Genomic DNA, 22,832 nt, shown 5'->3' on the forward strand with positions numbered 1-22,832 from the left:
GGAACCACAGACAGAAAAGATGGAAGCAGAGAGGGAAGGCAAGACCAAAAAACACCCCCAAAAAACACTGCTGCAGCTGGAATTTATGGCCCAAAGGTGGGGTTGCATGGGGATAAATATTTATTTTACTCTCATTATCATGATAAATATGCTCCAAGTATACCTTAGAGTATAGTGTTTTGTGTGCATTTGGCGTAATTGTCTACATTGTGTCTGTTTACTTTTTCAACTCACATTTTATTATTATTAATGAGCGAGTTCGTCCGGAGAATAAACGTTATCAGCCACGAAGTAGCATTCACCATCACAACTAAGTGCCTAACCATAACCCTAATGCCAGGCTGGGAATCCAACATTTTGGTACCTCATAGGTTCTGTCATACTTCTAACGCATGCTAAGTAAGTGTAATGTCTTGTTGACTGTGGGACATGTGGCACATGCACAGAGCCGTTCTCGAGGTGCCTGTAGATGTTCAGATAACAGTTTAGAATATGTAGACACTTCATTCTATAACAGACACTCTAAATCACCGTCCACACGAGCCAAAACAATATTTTGTCACTATGAACACAGCTCAACACAAGGCCTAAGGGCATGTAGTACATATGCTAGGCCTTTTGGGGCACTGTGACTCACAAAATACATTAAAAAAGCAGAAGACACAACATATATATATACATTTAGACATATTAACAGTTATATATGTGTATGCGTGTGTAGGTGGGTATGTGTGTGTGGGTGTGTGCGTGTTTCTATTGTATTTCTATTTTTTTATATTTTTATGTGAAGCACTTTGAGTTGCATGTTTTTCTGCACGAAAGGTGCTCTATAAAATAAAAATAAAATAAACAAATAAATAAATATAGGTCTATGCTCTTGTTCCTCCTCCTATTAGTATCAATCGCTTCTGATGGTCCACCTGGAGCATGTAGTCCACGATTGTCGTCGTGAGAAGACGCTCACACAGTGAGATGAGATCGCAAACCGTGGTGGGGAGGAGAAACTGGGTTTTTTTGTCGTCATCACTTCAAAGCCGAGCCGGGATTTTGGAATTCACGCACACTGGGAGCCCTGTTAAAAATAAATAAATAAATATAAAAAAAACATTTTTAAATGCCACCTTGTGTGGATGATCAGCCAAAAATGGTGAATTTATGTGAACCAGTGTTCTCGTGTGGACGGCCCGGAAGCTTGAATTCACCTTTTTTTCCAACCACAACTTATTCTGGAGATCGTCTTAAATCTTCTGCCATACTTATGTCACCCTGTTCCCGAAACAGCGTTTGAATCCCTCCCTGCCATCTTTCTGATTGTCCTATCTTGTTCTTTTCAATTCAGTTCAACTCTATTTTCACCATGCCACATTCAACATAGTCTCTTATTCTATCCGTTAAACCCAATAGAAATAGCAGAACGTCTACACCACAGAGTCCACCGGGCTTGGAACCTTTGATTCTCACCTGGTTGACTGTAGAACAGATCTAAAAAAAAAAAAAAATGTGACCTCAATCTAAATAAAACATCAATGACAAAATTGTATTAAAGGCATACAGAGAGATTTAATTTCATGTACCCACCCCTCAAAGGGAATCAAAATGTTTTTTAGTTGAAACATGTTATACACTAAAACGATTCCTTTGACTGTCAAAGAGTGATGTGGACGTCTGGAACGAGCAACAGCAGCAACTAGCAAAAGAGTGATGCTGTTATCATATAAATACATATGTTCGATATTTCATATGATTGGCTCGGCGCCATCATTCAATAGCAAGAAGAAACTGGCAACTTGGGGAGTCTTCACTGAAGGCTCTGTACATCTCATGGTGGTACAGTGAGGCCGATCTGAGAGTGTCGCTGGGTGTGTCGATGTGGAGAAGAGAGGTTATGGAAGGCATTGTATGTCAGAAGTACACATTTTAACTGAACGTGTTATTGAATTGGGAGCCAGTGGAGTTTCTGGAGAAGTGACGTTATGTGAGAGATGGAAGGAGTTAGGTTAATCATCTGGGTTAGCAGCATGTTGGACCAGTTGGAGTTTATGAACGTATTTGAGCGGGTGACTGGACAGAAGGGCGTTGCAGTCATCCGGACAGGAGGTGACCAGGGCATCATCCACTATGGTGGTGCTGCTGAGTGAGAGGGAGAAGGGAAGGTGGTTGATATTGTATGGAAATGCAGAGCTTGGTGTCATCCGCATAGCAGGGAAATCAAATATCAAATATTATATCCCCGGAATAGAACTAGCATTGCTGGTCCTCATAAACAGCATGTCAAATTTCTGGATATGAAACACATTTTCAACCAAATAAAACAAGGAAAATACATTTTTGACAATTTAAATACATACTGTCTTTTAAGAATTCCTGGTAGAATGAATCCAATTTAATTAAAGACAGAATCAGTAATAGCTTTTTTTTCCAATGAGGATCAGTTTGGCATCAATGACTATTTATTTATTTACAGGTTTATTGGTTTATTTGACTTACGAAAGTGAATAACAAATAGCCATTCTATTGGACTTCCATAATATTAAAGAAAAGGGAAAAAAATGAACATAAGCCTTAAAATGTATTTCAGTGAATACAAGCATGCTGTTTTAATGGTTATAAAAAGAAAGGATTAATTGTCTGAAATATAAACTACATCCTCAAAGCATATTGGAACTTAATCATCTCTTTGGCCTCAGCAAGCACCAGATATATTAAAAGTGCCATTTTTTTAAAAGTCTGTTGTTTGTGTATGCAGCAGCAATGTGATTTGCAGGTCATCTTACTTGAATGTTACTTCACTTACTTGCACCACCGATATTTATGCACCACTAATTCACCGCACAAGTCATTTTCTAGTGCACATAGTACATTCAAGACTTTCCAATAATTTACCCCAAAAGCAACAGCCAGGAGGGGAAAATTGCCTTTTCATGAAGAAACGTCTAACAGAGTGGGTGGGCTTGTGCCGCAATCATATTGAGGTTACTGGAAGACAGAAAGGAACAGCATAGATAAACAGCAGGGAAGTTAGTGGACCTCTCACTGTAGATCAAATGCTTAAACCTCTAGGAGCAGGAAGTAGTGGTATGTACACAGTGAAATAACCTACTGCAGAAGAGGTTAAAATGTCAGTGTCAAAATGGGATACGAGACATAACCTACTGTCAGTGCCATTTGAAAAAAAAGCCTTACATGGAACTCATGTCTAAACTAAACTCATCATATTGTAGTTTTTAATTCCACTGGGGAAATTATTTTTTTTCTGCATTTAACAATGCTATTTAAAGGATGTTGTAGGCAGCCACATTAGTGCGCACCAGGTAGCTGATGGGGTTCAAGGATTTAGCTTCACTCTGAGAAATGAACCTTCAAACTCCAGATGACACGTCCCAAGAAGTGGAAAAGACTCTGGGACACAGAATACACAAGGAATCAGACTGAGGGCAATTAAAAAAAAAAAAAAAAAAGTTTAAGACATTTTTATGGCATTATTCTTGCAAGAAGATATAATGCCACAGTACCATCTTTGCATGCCTTTTCTTTGCCCAACTCTGAAATCATGCACCTTCTTAAATGTTCAAATTGGTTTGAGTCTGCATTGAAGGCAGCACAGCAGTTCCAACAGTGTTGACATAGGTCATAATGAACACAGACTGCAAATTACACACCGTTCTTTATGAGACAAAACAACATTTCTTTAATATTCCCTCCTGTTTTGAAAAATAAAGAATGAACAAAATAGAATAAAATAACAAGGTTAGCAAGCGTTTCTTCATTGCATGAACAATAGAGCTTATAGAAAAGAAAAACAAAAAAAACACAAGTAAAATTTGAAAACCACCGGCCGTCAGAGTTGTGAGGGTGAAAAACTGTCAGCATTATTGTAGTCAGGTCATATGACAGGAAAGTTCCCTCGCTCCCCCTCAAACCCTTATGGCCAACCACGGTGAGAAGTGGAACACTAACTCTGTGGCAGGTCAAAATAAAATAAAAAATAAAACAAAAACACAAAAGACAGACAAACATAAGGACAAACTATTAAAATATATAAACCCCCCTCAGCTGCATTATCACCACGGCAAACAATATTATGTGAAAATTGTCCGTAATTAAAACGACCTTAGTTGATTGATTTCTAACTGGGAAAACAAATAAATGGATACTCAACTAAAGTTATTAAAGTTCTCAGCATAACACATGCTAACATATGGTAATCAGGAGACATTGTCTAAAACATAATAAAATGCCAAAAGAGGAGGTTCAGTTGACACCTCCCACCCAAGTCGTCTGTTCCTGCCTAAACAATCAATACCCCTAAAAATTAAATGCAAAGTTAAAGTAAGTCTTTTTTTTCTCAGCAGTTATTACAACAATACAGTCTACACATTACATTACGGTTATTAACATTTAAACAATTTCAGTTTATCTTGGTAGCAGGACAGCCGATTTCAGTTTCGCCTTCTGGTCCACCTGCAACATTTCATATCAGATGAGACAGTTCAATACCTTTTCCAGTTGTATTAATGATTGACCACCAGAGCAGTACTGACCTAAAACGTTATGCTGTTATTAGAAATGTATTCTATGTGCTCCTTATTAACAAATATGTCCTTTACAGATGATCTTTTAACTCTCATCATTTTCCTCATTGTTGTTATATCTTATAATATACCATTCCCCATTCCTAAAAAAAACAACTTTTTAATATATAGTTAAAGTTAATTTTAATTTAAAATAGTTTTCTTTTTATCTTCTATTTTACATCAACACATACAATCATCTCAAGCTAGATCTCCAACCAGAACTTGCCTCGACAAAAACATCATCATCTTTTGAGGAGGTCATGTTTCCACCTCAGTGGAATGCCTCGCATCAAACTGCAGAGAACCACGTTCTATCCAGAACCTTCCTATCAGGCAGCTGGCGTCCACTTCGTGCCACAAACCACAATGGAGTCTGCTGAGGGACTGATAGTTAGCAGGAGAGGAGGAGGAGGCAAACGTTTTAGGATTTCATCTGTAATTTTAATGATCATCGTTTGAATTCAAAGGGAACGGCACTGTCCCTCGCATTAGCTTAGCTTTTAACATGTATAAAACAGTCAGACTAGTTATTTTTTATTTCCCGGTTGGTTTATTTATTGGTTGATTAAATTTGTTCCCACAGCGATCGTTTCTTGCAGAAAGTTAAGGTAGATTGTTAAATTTGGAGTTTGAAAGTATTGTCCTGGTGGTGGTGTGCTTATTTTGCATCTTATTATTTATTACTGGGCTTTTTAGTTCAAGTCTTTGATTAAGATTGTTATGAGACCCACGGGATCTATTTTTGAGACATTTATTCCTAATTACCAAAATTGAATTAAAACCTGTTCCATCTGTTCTTTTAACTAAACGTGCAGATTGAGAGTGACAACTCTAATTTAATTTGATCCATTATCAATAACAATACATCTTTCGTTTGTTTAGTTAGATAAAAACAATGCAAGTTAGCTATTTAGAAAAGATATTTTTAGAGTAATTTCAAATCCATTTATGATATGAACCTTCCCTCCTGTTGAGACATGAGATCATCCATGGCTCAATATAACAACTTATCATAAACTACCTCTGAGTTAAGTGTTGATCATTATTTTGTTTCAGCATAGGTAACAATCTATTATCCATACAATCCCATGGAATCATCTCATTAGTTTCTTCATTTGAGGTTTTAGTTGTCCATACACATGTATGTGTACTCGCCATTGACAGTGTTTGTATGGATTGTTCTCTGCTGTATGTGTGTGTGGTTTCATTAAAAAAACAAAACAAACATCAGCACCCATTAGTGGTTCAACATGAAAACTCCTATTCAGCATTACTGTTTCCTCCGTCTCAACGGACCAAGTTTTCAAAATGTTCCAAAAATGGAGAAGTGATACATTTTTACTTGAGTTGTCATTTTAAATGCCGATGAGGAAACAGCTAAAAATACCTGCATCTTTTGCAGAGCTATAAAGAGGAGACAGGAGGTATTTCTAATTGGCATGACACAAAGCGGCAAGATACAAACTAAGGTCAAATCAAAGGTCATCATCTTGTGGATTTGGCTTCAGACTCCACAAAAGAAAATATTGTCCACTGTTGTATTCGTCGTTTCAGATTCAACATTGAAGTTTTAAAACTTGGCCAAAACAATCAACAGACACGGGTCCCCATTAAATTATAGAAAGTGTTTTGAATTGTACTAGAGGCTGTGACTCAATCCATCCCATGATACATTGAGCTCCATGTTGTGAGTGTAAAAAGATGATGCACCAGACATGATGACAATATCACATATTGTGCTTAAGGTTCCTTGTCAGTCTCCAATTAACCACTGCTTTACTTCATGTAGCTAATTTGTACTGATATCATGTAATATGAAGCTCATATCCAACACCGACATGACTGTGTGGACCAGAGCTTTGTATCGACGAGCTTTACTGACTGTGTGAGACAAAAGACAATCAACAGTCTCCAGTGTATTTCAAACAAAGGCCCCTGTGGATTAGCACTTCTTCAAAATTTGAACAATTAATCAGCAGCATCACCCGCTGAGGTGATCAGAGGAAATGGAAATGTACTGACTTAATGGCACAAGGTGTACTACCCATATGCTCAGCAACTTTCATGTGGGGAAATTGAATAGGTATAGTAGCGAGTAGCATGATTCACATGCAATACTGCTTCCACATTCCAGTCGAACCCTGTAGGTAAAAACTAGCCAAACCAGTGACACCCGTGTCACATAAATTATTCAAATGCCGACTGCCTGATTAGCCAGCAAAGAACACAGGGACAATAGGGAGATTTACTGTCAACAAGGACTAGAATAGCAGCAGTTCAAAGGCAGCTCACATTGTCTGAAACTAATACAGGCGAAACACGGGCTGCAGACACAGAGAGCAGAATTATTAATGAGGGGCAGCTGACGACAAAAGGAACCCACAGCAAGGCCTATGAGGTCGTGATGACCAAATGAGGCTTCAGTAAAACTTCATGAACCACTGTCTTTATTTTCTGACGCCACCAGATGGCAGTGTCTGTTCAACAAATGTTTGAAAACACACTTCATTACCAGTCTTTCAGCCTCTATCTTCAAACCAAGAGCGCCATCTGGTGGAGTCAGGTAGAGTTTGGTAACCAAACTGCCGGCTTTCTGGGACTTTATGTAGTGTACCAATCCAAAAGGTTTTTCTCCTGGCACTATGGTTTCTCTCCAAAGTCCAGAATCATGGGTTTGAAGGAAATAGGCAACTAATTTACATGACAACGTTTTGAAGTTGAAATGTATTGTTTTTCCATTTGATACTGGGCTTTGTTTCTCCTCTTGGGGAGAAATGTATTATTGTAGCGTGAGCAAGTCTGTTTTTTGTGTATAAACCTGGAACAGCATTGCGTTGGTGTCATCTGATGAGGAGATGTAGTGTTTATAGGTAATTTCGGACGCCAGATACATCTTCGGAAGAGCGCATAGTAAAGTAAAGTAAAGTAAGTGGATGTATTGCGGCACTTCCTAGAATGTTGATTACAATTGATTGAAGGATCTACGTGGTCCCAACTCTATGATTTGCCCTATGTTTGAATGGTGCTCTATAAACAGATTTGCCTTGCCTTGTTATGTCCAATCACACAACAATAATTCTTAAACCACTGAAAAAAGCAACTTTTTCAAAAAATGGCTTCCAAGGGGGGCATTTTTGATAATGCCTTGACTCCGTCTCTTAGTAATCAGGAGGAAATGCAACCAGCTGGAACTGGCTCCAGTTTCATGAAGCATTATCACAAATGAACGAAAGGCTAGATGAAATAGATAAACTGGCCTCATCCAGGTGTGCAAATCTTGTGGACACTCTCCTAGAATAATGATGAGTGCCCCTATTGGTGTGAATATAAGGTTGAAAGATAAAGTAAAGCAAAAATAAAGTGCAGTCATTTTATCCTTCATGACCCTTTAGGAACATAAAGAGGCATATTTTCACTTGCCATTGAGATAAACCGATTGCAGATAACTTGGCGATTTTGCAATTTTGCCCATTTTTGGATTTGAACTTCAAAAGTAAAGGAACAGGCTTTGAATGTGTCCTCACTGTAGAGGCAGAGAATAAAAACAATGTGTACACTTGATCTTTTTCAAAGAGGACATTTAATAAGAATGGGACGTTTTTACATTGATTTGACTATCACACGGCAGCTGCTAACGCTGATAATTAAACTTTATTATTGCCAGTCATCCAGCATGAGTCATTTTAATGGGGAAGATATGGATTTCAGGCGTAGACATGGCATGAATGAGGAAAGACAAGACCCGGACAGAATGAGAAAAGAGGACCAAAAGAACGAGAAAGGAATAAAATGATGGGTGACAAATGGAGATTAATGACAGAAGAGGGAAGAGACAGATGGGCAGAGAGCAAGGGGGGGGAGAGACAGAAGAATGAAGAGATAGAGAGACAAATGAGATGCAAAGAAGCAAGAGGTGAAGCTGCGAGTTTGAATGTGTGAGAACTAAGACACATGCAGAAACATAAACAGAGGGGCAAAAAAAAGAAAAACATTTTCTCTTTGTTCATTCCCCGAATGTATTCCTGGACCCAAACTAAATTACAAGCATGGATACACAGTTCCACTTTAAAACAGCCAAAACCTCCAGCGGCAACTTCAAATCCTACTCAGCTACCGAACCGAAAGATCAAATAGCTGACCGCTTTACTCTCTCAACACTGTTATTCGAAGAAAAAAATATATTTGGCTGGGCTGACTCTAGTAAATCGCATTCTCCAACATACAACACATTCCTTCATCTTCAACTTCCTGACCACAGGCTTTATCTTGCAGAAGTTAAACAATGTTTTTAAAAGCCAATACAGGGACGACTTTCTGTAAAACCTCGCATTTGCCTTGAGAGATGTCTTTATGCGGAGGTTTTGTTAATATTTCAAGATGATTTATTCTTTACGGACGTTCTCCAATGTCATTTTTGCAACCCACTGCAATTGACTTACACAGATCAAGCCGGAATGTAGGTCCCTATTGGCCATGGGGGGGTCGGAGGTGGGGGCAGGGGTCTACTTTGCTTTAGAGACACAATGAAGAGAAACATCTCTCAAGGGCAATATAAGTGGCAACACTCACATGTACTATTCTATTGTATTACTACTTCACAAATCAGCGTAATTGCTGTCAAATAATGTCCTTCTGTGGTTAAGGATCTTTGTATTCTATTCTATTCTATTCTATTCTATTCTATTGCTTTGTTTCCTGTGTTTTTTTTTTAAAATTCTGACTCTGTCTCTGGTTTCGGGCTCCCTGCCCTGATGTGTATTTCACATGTGCCCGAGCGTGCGATTGTCCTCACCTGGTGGCTTTGATTCTATATCGGGCATCTTCTGTGTGTTCCGTTGTTGGTTCTCGAGCATCCCAGTCAGTGTTCTGCGTGTGTTTTTATGAATGAGCCCACCCACCCCAGCCATAGACTGCTGTCTCTGCTGCCATCAGGGCGGCGTTACTCCTGCCTGAAGGCAAGCTCAGAGAGGCTAAGAAGGAGATCCTTCCTCCAGGCGGACATGCTGAAACTAGAGAAATAGACGCAACATACTGCCTTCTTTGTTTTACTATTTGATACTTTGATATATTACATTTAGTTTGCTTGTTTGATCCTGATCAGAGATCAAGGGAGTGTTCACAGATGCTCAAATAAAACATATTTTCCCAGAAAGTCCCTGAAGAGAACTCTGGTCCGGATCAAACAGGGCTCTGTGAACACACCCTTAGATTCACCCATTTGCATTGACTTTACAAACTTTCTTTTCCCCATTTTCTGACAAAAATTACAAAATAAAAACAAAAATAAGATGTGACTGGATGAACTGCTCCCATCTTGCTTGACGCAGGCATTAAGGAACTCCATTACTGGTTTGCGCTACACTCTGGAAAAGCACCAGCAAAACCTTTCCAACAAGAAATACCCAAAAAAGTTGACCTCACTCTGACTTGGGATTTGTCTTTCACCTTAATAAGCATTCAGTTTGCGAACAGTTTTCAAACTGTTGAGTGATAAATACCTGAAGCCACTGCGATGACTTTGTAATGCCTTCCAGCTAAACGCAAATCAACAATGCTTCACCAAAGGTTTTTAGAGGTCTCTATTTCTTATAGGATTGTTTGCAAGTGGCCTTAAACTAGTCAACTGTCTAAGAAAATAAAGGAAGGGAAATCATTTGGGTGCAGGATGAATTCAGCACGAAAGTAGCCAAAGGGAACTCTTGAAACACTTTTACTTTTTGTTTTTTTTATCCAACGTTTGTTTTATCAAGTTAATAGTTGAAAAGAAAAAAAATCAATCAAGTTGAAAATAGAGCGGGGATGGTGGATAAGGACCTTGAATCCACATAACACAGCAACATGGTGAGCCCTGAAAGGGATCACAGACCACAGCCTGTGTCACTACTACTATCTGCAACTGTCCTTATTTTACCATATTTTCCAGACACTAGTCACTCTAGAGTATATGTCGCACCAGTCAAAAATGTATCACAAATTGGAAAAAGACATACATTAGCTGCTCTGGAATATGTCACATATATTTGGAGAATTATGGATCAAGAACATACATTGAATCTTGAAAGACAAGGTCTTCTGTCTTATGACATGGTTTTCCATGTGAAAATGACCATCAGTGATACGTTTGGTCCATTTCTACAACATGCCAGCACCACTGTGAAGTGTGATTTCTTATGACCAGTTGTTCGTATATTCACACTTTTCTGCCCTTTGTCTGCAACGCATTGGCCTGTGGGGAGATCAAACTGGAAGTTGCTAAGCTAACTAGCTGATCAATATATTTGACGCCCAAGTTAACAGATCTTGCAACCCTCAAATTATCTGAGCATTCTTCTGACGCTTTACAACTCTCTCTCTCTCTTTGTGTACAATATGCCATGTTTTCATCCAATGAACACGTCATCTGGCTGAAATGACCTCCAAGTCAATTTGATTAAATTTAAGTTGAATAACGCCAAAAACAACAGCCATTTCAAGGCACATTAAGAGAAAAACCCAATAATCCCACATGGGCATGCAAATGGGAAGGTGGAAAAGTAAAACTTCCTTTTAACAGGAATAAACCTACAGAACTAGACTCAGAGGTGGATAATTTCTCCCGTTCGGGTTGTGGTTAGCAGTATTAACACTATGTATAGCAAAACCATTGAAACTCAGTCAAGTCACACAAACTACACAAAAAAATAGGCTAAAAGATAGGAAGCTGATAGGTACACTGATATCTATAATAAAAAACGCTCATGGCCTTGTTTGGTGCTAAGCATCTGCTGTCCCTTCACCAGGAACACATCAGATGCTCTGAACTTTGTAAAAATGAGAAATGGCCAATTATTGAAAACCTGTCTGCAGACATCGACCGTCTAAAATTAAGGGTTGCCAATATGACGATCAAACAAGTGAACACCAAACAATGCTATTCATCTGTGTGTGTGTGTGTGTGTGTGTGTGTGTGTGTGTGTGTGTGTGTGTGTGTGTGTGTGTGTGTGTGTGTGTGTGTGTGTGTGTGTGTGTGTGTGTGTGTGTGTGTGTGTGTGTGTGTGTGTGTGCGTCTGCCTGCTTTAATTAGCTGCATGAATCTTATACTCCCCCATACACCAATCACACAAATATCTGCAGCACACTCCGCATTTATATCCAGAGTAATAATGTCTGTGCAGATGGGTTTCCCTACCCTGGAGGGGGGAAAAAAATCAATCTCAACCAATTAACCTGTTCAAACACAACCCATGGTAAAGAGTGACACAGGGAATGACAAAACAAAGAGTGTCGATGCCTTGCCATCACATTATCCAGACAAAGGACCTTTATTCTTTGTGACATGAGAGCAGCAGCCTAATACTGGTTCGAAATTAAAATTGGTGGGTTTGTGTATGTGTTTGCCCTATGTTTATATCTACGAATATTATTCTGATTATATTTAAAATGTTATTTTACTTTTCATTGAGTATTTCAGACACAGACTTGTCCTCTGGCCGAGGACGCCTTTGAGCCTTTTTCTTTGACTAACCAGAAAGAAAACCTTCTGGGATTGATTGAGAACAAGGATTCTGGTTGGACTCACTTTTACTTAGCCTCAGTGAAAAGATCTTGTGGCCTTTCTTCAGAGGGATTTTCAAGTAATTTGCCAGCATCTATAGTAATGTGACTTCTATTTATTTTATTTTTTTGTGTGTGTCGCACCAATTACAACACCACCTTATTGTGCCCCTTTTGGAGAAAACTCCAACAAGTCCACCTGAGCAAGCTTAGATGAAAGTAGCGAGTGGAGTCTATACAAGAAACCTCAATAGAATCAGAGTTTTTGCAGCACTGGTTGGAATTCAGAACTTGTAAGAGGAGAAAAGAAGAACAAGACAACACAAAGGGCAACAAATAAGTGAAATATGTGATAAACAATCTGGTAAATGTAACAGATGCCGATCACAAACATTTCTTTGAGCTCAGAGATCCTGGAGGAAGCTACAGAGAGAGCGGAAATGAGAGTCACCATGTTTCCTTAATCAAGTCCATGCATTAAAATTCAGAAGATTTTCTGCATCAGTTTCGGGCCAATTTCTGGTTACTGCTCAGAAAAAAAAGAATAGGAAAAATCCTTGCATAATATCTTTGCTGATCAATGCTGGCTTGATACTGGATTAACGTATGTGCCACCAGGCTAAGCTAGCACCCTGCAAAGCCAAGCGTAGCCCAGCTCACCCAGTTAATGGACTGATTTCCAGGGGGTGGGGACTGAGGAATCAAGTGCATATGTTGAAAAGAAATTACTCTAATAAGATGATGTGAAACAATAGATCATCACATTTTTAATTGTTCCCTTAGGGAAATTAAACCATCCTTCTCAAAGTTTCCTTCAACTACATATATGAGGAATGTGGCTTTGGAGTAGATGGGGGAGTCAAGGGCCTCGTGCAGGGAGCCACAGTGGTAGCCTGACAGTGTTGGGATTCAGACTTGCAAACTTCCAGTCACACTCTTGCTTTTTATACTGCAATACCAACACAGCTCAAGGACGGGAAAGTAATTGTCACAAAGGGCCACATGAAAAATATATCACGACTGATGAGGGCTGAGACATACTATAACTTGACTTTTGCCCGATCAGAATCTTCTCTTGATTAAAAGCAGTTTATAACACATCTTTATAGGGATGGTCTGATCCTATCCACTGGATCGGTATCGGGTTAGATCCGAGCCAAAATGACTGGATCGGTTATCAGATCTTTTAATTAGAACCCGTCCGATCTGATCCATAAGTCCAAACTATCTCATATATCCTCAATTTCACTTTGCTCGTTATGCCGTAACACAGACGAGCTGTCGCCATGGTTGCCATGCGCCCAGCAGAGCTGGTCATGTCTGCCGAGTGGAATTATTTTACACTAACGGAAGAGAAAAGTGCAACAAGTGAGTTCACCATTTGCAAAACAAGTGTTTCAAGGGGGGGCATCAAAACTGCGCTGGAGAGGAGATGAGATGAGAGGAGATAATAAGTTAACTGAGAGCAATCTTTTGACATAATAAAATAAATCGTTGCTGAAGCTTTCAAGAGTTTATTTAATTTTTTTTTTTTACTTGTTCCAAGCCTATTTATCTCCACGAGGGTTGATCTGTGATAATGAGGTTAATGATCACACCTGACAGAACTACAGAAACATGAATTTATGGAACCAGAATTACTCGTGCCGTCGCGGTGATGAATTCACCTTCCAACACAAAAAAACTCACTGGAATTATTTAATTTAATTTAAATATTTGCACCAAGTTGCCCCTTATGTTATTTCAAACATTTGGGGCAGCTGTATCTGTTGTGTTTACAAATGCTGTATTAATGAAGCCAAAGCAGTTACGCATAACTTCAGTTGTGGTCACATATTTTTTTCTTTCTTTAGGGGACCAGAATAGTTGTTGTACAGTGAACGTGATGTTTTTAGATGTCAGTATCAAGCAAATTACATCCACGTATTATTAACAACTTTTAGAGCCTCAAGGCTGCAGCATAGGTATCAGATGTGAAAAATTGGTATCGAGCTATCCATATATATATACTGTATATATATATATGCTTATTTGCTGATTTGAAAAATATGCTCATTTTACGTGGTAGCAGATACAAGAATGATGGCCAATTATGTGGAAAATGGTTTAAATATAATTTTAGATGTGAGAAAGCCAATAATAACATTCCCTTGCATTACATGCATCGTATACAGTCATTTTCATTTGATTGAGGATTTCCCAGTGACACCCTGAGGGCTGGTCAAGCTGAGCTAAAAGCTATTCAGGTCATGTAGATCTGAATAGGAAATTACAATCAATGTGTGCTCAAGGTCAGATTAAGGGAGGGCAGATGAACTTGAGAGGAGAGATAGAGGGTGTCCCTTCATGCCACAAGCAAGAAACATTAAACCGTGACGAAACCACTTTAAAAATACAGATGCATGACATGACAAGATTAAAGGTATGCCTGACTGATCTTGATGTTCCTGAAAAAAAAAAAAATGTTTAAGCTATAATAAAAACCCAAATGAGGTGAAAAGGAATAACAAGAATGCAATATGATATGCAACTGCAAAATGCAAGGAACAATGAAGGAATCACATATTTAAGTGAATACACTGAGGAAAAACATTTGCTAACAAAACAGGATGGAATATAAAAGTTGAGTGATCCCCAGCTGTTCATCATCACATCAATGTAGCTTTGGGTACTTATACTAATAAACAATAAATAGCAAAAATGCCTTGGAATATTAATTTGCCCCCATTATTTCACACTGAAGGAATACTGTGAACTCATTGAGCATATTGAAGCATAAGTGTAATAGAGAATACCATATGATTTTTTTTCCAACATTGAGAACAATTGATAAATAAGTCAAGGTGCTTGCACAGTGAAGGGATTGGTATGGGTGAAACAATCAATAATTTGAGGAGATATCACTTTTATTTCATTTTTGTGCATTAAAAGACAATTTGGCTTTAATCAATAAGCAAATGATTGAGCATTTCATCTCTGTGTGTGCATGTGTGTTATACTGGCATTGTGTCAAATTTAATTCCATTATCTGATGCTCAACCTGAGCCCCATTTTAAATCAACTTGAAAAAGCTTAATTTCTTTCTTGAATTGGGTCGTTCGGAAGTGAAGGTGTGTCCCAAAGCCAATCCAGTCTAGAACCACAGTGAGGAAAACTATTCATTCAGGTCATGATGCATTAAAGGATCTTCACCTGTGCGTTGAAACACTACAGATCAGTACAATCCACCCAGACATGCTTTCCAGTCCACCTCAAGAAACTCAAGAAGATAGTCATTAAAGTAATAGTAATCAGATGCCTCTCTAATTATTATGTAATACAGGAGTCACTGCACAGTTACATGTTATTTTGTAGCCTGATACTGTTCCATAAATAAATACGTGTTTTGTAACTATTCTATAAGACTTTCGGATGTAATTGCATACAAAATATTTCAGAATGACAGGTCAACTTCTGGACAGAGTCCCTAAATAACAGATGATGTGTGCAACCATGCCCTTATTCAGTCATATCATTTGGAGGAAGCAGGATGGGAACAAGGAGTACTGTGGGAGTTATTAGTGCAGAGAGCATCTGATCCTCCTATTTTCAATCGGGCTTGTGCTCACTTTGTCGGTACACAATGTGACCACTCATACCAATGTATTGCAATTTCAATTTTCAATGCGAAGCAAAATTATATTCTTGCCACCTTTGTGGTGTCATCCTGACATCCACTCCACAGAAGCAGGATTGGAACTAGTTTAAGATACATTTAAACTACTTTTAACAGTGTTTTGAAGGTGGACTTTCACAAAACAACAGAACAAGTCTATTTGTAATCCATAAAATAGTCCTTACATTTATTGTCCATCAATCACTCTCACTCTGCCTATTTATTTTGTGAAGGACATAAGGCCAATGTAATACTTGGTCACCTGTTACATTGATATTACCTGTTGATTAATATTGAACTACCATCATGTTTTACTGCTGTATAACTAAAACCAATCGATTAAGCCACTAAATGCTCCAATTGATGTCCTTTCTTAACTTAGATGGCTACAAATCATGTAACCGTGTTTCAGAGAGACACGTCTGCTTACTTCTCCTTGGTCACGGAGGATTGGATCGAGAGAAAGAAGAAAAAAAAAAGATCTATAATAGTGCAATTGTTTTGCAACCAAATGCGCAGCTGTTGTAATTGTATGACATTTTCCCGGCGGTTTGAGCTGGTCTCAAGTGAATGTGAACGCTACCCAAACCAAATGAAGGTGTGATGCCCCACCACCCCTCCCTCACACACGCACACACACACACACACACCCAATGAGACAAATACATGTGTTGCACACCTGCACAGGATCTGCTCTTGCAAAAGACCCCTAATTGATACCTGTGAGTGGCTTCTTTTTCCCTCAATCTGGGAAAGAAAACAGTAATCAGCAGGTGTTAGCCCGGATCATCCTGGTGTGCATCCAGCATGAATGCACACATGTCACCTGCTTGCTTCCTGCTGCTTGACTGCTCTCCAGCTCGCAGGTGGAAACTTCCCTCGTTCACAGCTCCGATCACTTCAGCGCACCAGCAATCTTTAATCCACTGTGTTCCTGCTTGTTCTCTGCATGAAGTGTGTGTCGTGTGCAGCTCCTTGGTGACAATCTGGCCAACACAATTCTCTCGATTGTTCCGGCGACAGTCATTGATACGTTGTGAATGTTTACCAAAGAGAGCATTTAATAAATATTACACATTAAGATTTTGGCATGTATTTTATTGTGAAGTCTCTGTGGGTGTGTGCGAGTATGTTCTTTGTTGTGTGTTGAATGGTGACATATGGCAGTTGCCATGTTAAACTGCTGCATGTAGCACTATTGCAAATACCACCTGTGTTCAGTTCTTTAATCCTCTCACCAGGGAGCCTAAGACTGTAAAGAAGCCTCCTGCAATGCAATTGCCAAGAATCAACAATTATAAATACAATTGCTGTTGAAAGACAGTCACTCCCATGGGTGTTTCCTTCCCTGTTTCAGTTATGTTGTCCTTTATCTCTCACATCCGATCATCTGTCTTCCAGAGTAACTTGTACACACACCTGAAGTGAATGTTTCCTCATAGGTAAATCTGGTGAATAATGAGTTCTTCATTATTAATCAAAATGTCTTCCTTAAGCACTCAATTGACTGTAACCTGTGTGTGTGTGTGTGTGTGTGTGTGTGTGTGTGTGTGTGTGTGTGTGTGTGTGTGTGTGTGTGTGTGTGTGTGTGTGTGTGTGTGTGTGGTGCTGAAGGACTGATGGATTATTAAAAGTTACCAGAATAATACAACAAATACAGTCAATGTGAAAATGTGCTTGGATGCCATCCTGACAAATTTGTAGAAAAGCTGCATCTTAGATTGGGGAAATATTGCATCCAAGAGTGTTTTCATCAGTGGAAGATTGATGGGAGAGACCAAGAAAAAGCTGCAGTTGCAAAAAAGATCAGATTCAATCAAGTTAAGAGTTTGTCAACTCAGAGAAGAAGGTTCTGACAGACAATATTTGGCAAATGTTTGGCAAACACCAAACACTGTACATTACCACAGTATGGTGGTGGCATCATGCTGTGATAGTGCCTCTTCACATGAGGCCCTCTGAAGCGGTTGCTGGTAGAGTAAATGGTGACTGAAAAAGCAACGTAATTAAGTCTACAACAATATAGAACATTACACGATGAATAGCCTTAACTTTACTTCCTTTAATACCTTTAGGGAAATTCCTTTTCCTACATCTATCCCATTTCCATGGTGCAGTGGATGGCCACTTTACAGTGCTCTGGGGAGCTTATTTGGGTGGGAAGGCGGGTCAAGAGTGTTGCTCCGGGACCCACAGTAGGACCCAATGTATTACTAGGACCAGTGGGCTGCCATTACCGCAAGCAGGTGCAAAAACTTTGAATACGTTTTTTAGACCAACAAGACCCATGTGAAAGTGTTGAAAAGATGTGTAATATGACCCCTTTAATGAACCATTTGAATCTTTCAAGATGTGTCTGCTTTTGCATTCAGCCTTGATATGTAGCAAACCTATGCAGACTCAGTGCTATAATTGCGCCTCATGCTATATCTGCTCGATATGAACAGGTTATGAATATGAACACTCTTATTTAATGCCATTTTACCTTGTAGAAATATATTATCACCTCAAAATGAATGTGAATTATATTTGAATTTCCTGTCAGGGTGTCAAATCATGTTGAACCACTTCATAAAAAAGCAATTAAGCTGGAAAACATACCAACGGGTGAACAACTCCAGTACTCGTGGGTTCTTGCTGCGAACTCACCTAAAGGTTGATTAACCAAATTGCAGTACAGATCAGAACTGAACTGAGCTGAACCAGATTTTTCACAATACAGAACAGATTGCTCAACATGCATATTGTTTGGCTTTGTGTCAACATACTGCACAGCCCACAGTGCCTCTGTTCATTTTGTGCATTGATTTCTGTGGGCATCCCAGCCAGCGGTAAATTACCAAAGAGTTTGTCGAAATAGGGCTATTATCTCTTAGATGATAACAGAAATTGACCGGATGGGCTCACCTGGCAGACAGCTCCACTCTCCTTATATTTCATATATCTAATATTTCAAGGGACATGCAGGAGGTGCGGCAGCACAATATGTTGCTTTTTGAAGCAGCAAAATGACTATGTAGATCAGGTAATGAGGGAGCAGATGGAGTTCATATTACTTTCCACTTTCCTTATCTGCATATATACAAAGTAATGTGAGGAGAAATGGGACACAGGTGCAAACAAATAAATAAATCAAGGACAACAGCAGGTAATCAAAGAAGTAGGCACAGAGGGGGCCATTTCAACAGGAGACCTGCAAGCAGAGATATATCACTGAACAAATCAATACCCAGTCACAAGATACATGAAACTACACATGACCACATTGACAAGGCATGCGACTTCAGAGAGCAGCACTGGACTTGACCAAAACATAACTGTATCCTCCTTCCTCACTGTAATCACCAGCATGTTCTCCCCCATTGCATCCAGGAACCTCTTCAATGACCCTCCCTCTTGTTCTCTTGCCTGGCAGCTCCATCCTCTCCATCATTTCGCCTAAATACATGACAGATACATCTCAACCTTATCTCCAGCACTCCCCCTGTGCAACCCGGAGAGTGTATGTCTCTCGAATGTACTCAAACCTAAATCTATCAATTCTGTTCGGTCCTGTTGACATTCTTGACCCACTGATGTAGTTCAATCATTAAACCTCACAGCATGGCTTGTCTGACTATCTTCCTGAAGACCTACCCTGCCACTTCAACTTTTTGAACCTTGATTTAAAAACGACCAAAATCTACCTGGCAATCCAAATGCAAGCATCAATTTTTCCAGATTTTAAATAAATAAAGTATCTGAAATGTCATTGGCAATTGAGATTCTCAGTCAGTACCTTCCTTTCTCATGATCTGTACCCACTTTGCATATTTTCTAACCTGGAACATGTTACAGTATGTGCTAGCCCATAAAAAGAACCCCCCCCCCCCCCTTCCGCTGGCTTTCCAGCACTACTGATCATATGTATTTGATTTTGTCACCCGAGTAGTCTTTCCTGCATCCCTAACTTTCATCTTATCTTATGTTCTTCAGTCTAATCGTTTGAGGTGTCACCTTCATAATCTTAGCAGTGATTGTTATGTTCTATGGTGGGTTTCTGTGTCTACCCAGTGTCAGCCGCCGCACACAGTCCACCTGCAGAGATTGTATTAATTGTCTTCATCATTAAACATAGTTTCTTTTATTTGTTAAACTCTATTACCATCAAATCCATGACCTTCGGCTATCTCAGCATACATAATTACTACATTCACCACAATAACATCTTCTTTGGGTAATGGGGGTCTCGGGTTTAGTAAAGCAGACTTGAAATTAGAGGTTTGCAGGTACTAATCACAAGTTTCAACTTCCTTTACTTTTTGATCTTTTTTTTTTTTTTGTATTCAACTGATGATAGGCAAAAAGAAGAATGTTCTCAAAGTCATTATGATGCATAATTGTGTACAGCAGCCATGCCAACTTCTAATAAAGGCAGCAAAATGGGGAGACTCTTACTCTCCTCCTTTTGCAAGAGCAAAAACTGACATCAGGCTCGCAATCACATCACTTTGTCTGCCTATGCTTCTGAAGACGACAAGGGCAAAAGAAAAAAAAAGATGCATAATCTGAAAAAAAAGAAAAAAAAAGAATAACAATGGGTACCAAAATGGTGACATAATTTTTCAAGCTCAGAAGTAATGAAACACCTCTCGTAATCCTTCCACTAACATTTGGCAACATTTTAACATAATTTTTTATTGTTGCAGCAGCAGATGTGGTTTACTAAGGTGTGTTATACATATGAACTACGTCAGTGTTATTGATATTTGATATGAATTAATAAAAAGCATAAATGAATCTGTGAGGTGTATATCATAAGTCATTATTATTATTATTATTATTATTATTATTATTATTATTATTATTATTATTATTATTATTATTATTATTATTATTATTATTATTATTATTATTATTATTAGTATTATTAGTATTATTGTTGTTGTTGTTGTTGTTGTTGTTTTTGTTGTTGTCTGCCAAACAGGACAAGGGAGGGAAGAAAAAAAGCAAGCATGATTGCCTTTTCAACTAAAGTGCCTTCTTGATGTGTGAAGTTTGATCAGTCTGTTAAGTAGTCTTCAATTACCAAGTACTCATCTCAAAATAAGTTGTTAATGCACATTGATTTATGTGTAGGATGATTACTTAGTGACCCTGGCCAGCTTAATAGCCTGATTTAGTGCTGGCGATTAATGTTCCAAGGTGTATTTGGATTCCCGTTAGCAAAGGAAACCTCTGAGCTTCATCATTTAACATCATGCCAATGCATTTTCCGTTATGACAGTATTCAACATCCTGTCACACTAAAAACAAAGTGAGACAAACCAATCGGCATGCAAAATGACAATAAAAGAGAACAAGCTGTTCCAAATTAAGGCTAATAACGAAATGTATGTAACTTACAGAGATGTAAAGGGGCGCTGGTTCTTGTTGCCATGGTGCTGGTTGGGGGTCCTCTCTCCTCTGGTGAGGTGGTACAGTCAAATATTGGCTTCTGGCGATGACACTGACCACTTCCTGGGCCTGGGTTGGGACACAGTTTTTTGTCGGCAGCCTTTTCGTATTGATGAGAACTCTATTTGATTTGATCGTTTTTCCCTCTATGCATACGGAGCCATATCTGTCTATTTCTATAGTTATTAAGAACAATGTTTGCATGCTGTAATGCTACTATGTATTAGTAAATACAAAAGTATTCATTTTTTTTAATACACATACACATATACAATATGTATATATTTATATATAAATGCAGGGACCTTCAGGATATATATTTTGTTTTTGTAACAATGCATACAGAACCAGTGTGTTATATTTTGCCTCCACAAGCTTTGTATATATATATCTCTAGATACAGAGACATCTTTAGCCCTCGCAAAACTGAATAATTACCATGAGGTGTATTTCTCTGCCAATTACCGTGACACAAAGTGACTTTCACGACCCGATGAGCGCAGCATGTAGCCAGATAAGTAGGAATTATTCACCCTGCATGTATAGAAAACCCTCATCAGCAGCAGAACCCTTGGCTGTGACGGACTGACACATGTACACCGTCTGACCTGGAGGGACATCTGAGCAGTGTTAATGATGCATAAGCTTTGTCTGCATTTGCATGTTTTGTGTGTTTGATTACACTAGTTGTAAAATGGACAAAACCCTTCGAGTTTCATCAGTTTTTCAGAGTTAAACAGCTGTACTTTTTTTTCTGCAGGTCTAATTGACCCTGGCTGTAATGAGCTACATCAAAGACCTGTGTCACTCACTCCACTGTTATTCAGTTTATATTACATTAAAAGCATTATAGGATACATGCAGTGGGAATTTCTTCTGCAAATTAAACCCACAGCACAGTGCATGCTGTATAGCATGATCACTGGCCTTTTTCCATAGAAAGACATGCATTAATAATGAGCCATATGTGCCCGACCACTCCAACACAAACTCACGCAGGGGCTTTTTATGTTCTCTGCTTCCTCTTTCCTGCATATTTGAGCCCTTCTCAAGCTAATGACCTTTCTCTTTTGTAAGTCATCTTATACATTGAAGGGAAACACTTCCACACATCCACAGATAATAAGTCATTGTGGCTGAAGTCGTTGATGGCGGGATTCCCCAGGGTTTATTTTCTGACGGAACAATGTGGACGTGCAAGGAGAACAACTGTGGGGTTATCATTTGATAAACATTTCAGCAAGTTGGAGCCGAGCCATATTTTTTAGGTTATCTGCTCTCATTATTACAAAATATGTGGGTTTTTTTTAAAATGTTTTATCAAGGTTAAACTAAATGAGCCAAGCCCTCCTCGCACGGTGGGAAACTGACCTACTGTGTTCACTTACAACGAAAGCATCTTGAGTCCAGTATGACATTGAAAGATAATATTTTCAGAGAGACAAGTTCAAGTTTGGTCTGGTTGATCTTTTTTTTTTTTTTTTTTTTTTAATTTAAACTCTACAGTTTGGTTATGATTAAACAGGGTTCACTAGGTATTTGTTTTTTCTCTCATGCTTCAATAGTAATTTGTCTGGTCTTCTTGTCAAAGTTAATGTGATGTTCAACTCTATGTCAAGTCTGGCGATGCATGG

This window comes from Blennius ocellaris, assembly GCF_963422515.1.
Source record: "Blennius ocellaris genome assembly, chromosome: 9".
NCBI classification, from domain to species: Eukaryota; Metazoa; Chordata; class Actinopteri; order Blenniiformes; family Blenniidae; genus Blennius; species Blennius ocellaris.